Here is a 2,277-nt window from a genome sequence, read left to right on the forward strand (position 1 = left end):
CACACACTTCGACCAACACACACTTAGACCTATGCCCCCCTTCAAGATGTTTATGAAAATTAAATGAGCCGAAGGCGAGCAGGAGGTTCCCTTGCGCCGGAGGCGCCGTGTCACACCGTGACGGACAATGTGCCGCACGAACCAGCACGCCACATGAACCAGCACACACTTCGACCAACACACACTTCGACCTATGCCCCCCCTTCAAGATGTTTATGAAAATTAAACGAGCCGAAGGCGAGCAGGAGGTTCCCTTGCGCCGGAGGCGCCGTGTCACACCGCGACGGACAATGCGCCGCGCGAACTAGCACGCTTTTCTTCAATTTAGTAAAGTTATACACCCGTGCCTCTCCTAGTGCTCACCTGTGCCTATAAAGAAGTCGCACAATTGAACAATTCTGAAGACTGTCGTTTTACAATAAAAAGTTGCTTTTTTCGTTACTTGAAAGGTCATATATGATAGTGTTGGTAGTCCCCGCCCGTAACTACCCCATAAATCTCCATTACCCGGAAATATAATGGGAACAGAAAGGGAAACGTTAAAGGGAAACAGGGAACCAAGCGCGCGAACTGGTATTTATTTTTGTTTTCGCGCGGAAAGGGAAAACGGAAAAATGTGATAGTATGAGGGTCAAAGTGCAAAACGCATGAAACCACAAACCGGAAAGGGAAAACCGGGAACCAACCACGCCACCTGGTTTTCCCTGGCGGGAGCGCTCTGCGCAAGACACTTGTCACGCGCGGGGCGCTCCCGAACCGCTCGTTAACTAGTTGCTCCCCTAATCACCGTATCACCGTTTTTATTGGGCTGTGATTGATCATGCCAAACACCTGGACACCCTATTGGGCCGTAGCCCATAGCAACTGGAGCGGCAGCTAGCAGGAGCGCAAGCCGAGGGTGCGTTCACTGCGGCAAATACGAAGGGATGTGTATTTTTTTAACAATTTTGGTTTCGTTTGGAGACAATGGAGTGTATTATCTATGTTGGTGTGTATTGTTAGCATGTACGAGTATTATCTATGTTGGTTTTGCATTAATAAAATGCGCTTTAGAGTTCGCCCGAAAAGTTTCATCCTCCGCCACTGCGCGTTCAGGCATATTTGTGGCCGTTTAAGAGGCTAAATTAGATATATCTGTTTGCAGATGCTCTAAATATTACAGTCCGACTAAGTTTTGAAAATTGTCTGCGAATAGGGCATAAGGGGCAAAATAGTTGCCCATCAGCGCCAAAGGCCTTTGTGCCATATTCCAATTTAGTACTCGATGACAATCATACCCTCATAAAAACCATACATTTTGTAAAGTGCTTCCCAATTTTGGCAACCAAAATGGGTTACGCTCTGAGCATTGCACAGATTTACTTCAAAATCCATATCATGATGGGTCCTTAGGTGTATTTTCGTTGTTTCAAAATTTTCATGGTCTTCAAAACCCATCCTCTCCAAGACATAGCGTCTTGCATGGCATGGGATAAGCTAGTCGAATTGTAAAAGATGAAAATTAAACGTTGAAATAGTTGAAGTCATGCTTAATTATGAAAAAAAATACTTGTCGTTGTTGCGTACCGTTTTAACATCGAAGGTCTCCTCGAGCTTAATGCTGAAGCGCCGATCTTCATCCAGCTCAACAAACCTGTCGCACATACCTCGATCGTCGTGGCACCAGCTGCACTCCCCCGGGAGACTGTCGTCGTCCGAGTACGACATTTGCTACGTTCATAATTCAAAGATTAAACTTGTACATATTCTAGCACAAGTCATGCCAGAATTCACGGAAAAATCTGGCATGACCTTTGCTAAAAAAGGACATATCGAGCGCCTGAAATTTGCCGGAACGGAAATTAATCAACACTCCGGCAAAACATAGGGCACTCGGAGGTGTAACCAAAACATGAAATAATTGCTTAAACTAAAAAATAACAACAAATATGGCATGTTCAACTAGTTCTGTTAATTCAACTAGTTCTTACTAAATATAAACTTACTATAAATAGAAAAAACTAGTTCTTTCTAAAAATAAAGTAGTTCACCTAGTTATTAATTTACTTACTAAATTAGTTCAACTAAAACTAAACTTGTTCAACTAAAACTAAACTAGTTCTATTAATTCAACTTGTTCTTATTAAATATAAACTTACTATAAATAGAAAGAAACTAGTACATCTACTACTACTAATTAACATCTACTACTAATTAACATCTACTACTGCTAATTATACAACTAGTTTACCATCACTACTACTAATTAATATCCACTACTACTAAAAATCATTATCT

This window comes from Triticum dicoccoides, chromosome 1B, assembly GCF_002162155.2.
Source record: "Triticum dicoccoides isolate Atlit2015 ecotype Zavitan chromosome 1B, WEW_v2.0, whole genome shotgun sequence".
NCBI classification, from domain to species: domain Eukaryota; kingdom Viridiplantae; phylum Streptophyta; class Magnoliopsida; order Poales; family Poaceae; genus Triticum; species Triticum dicoccoides.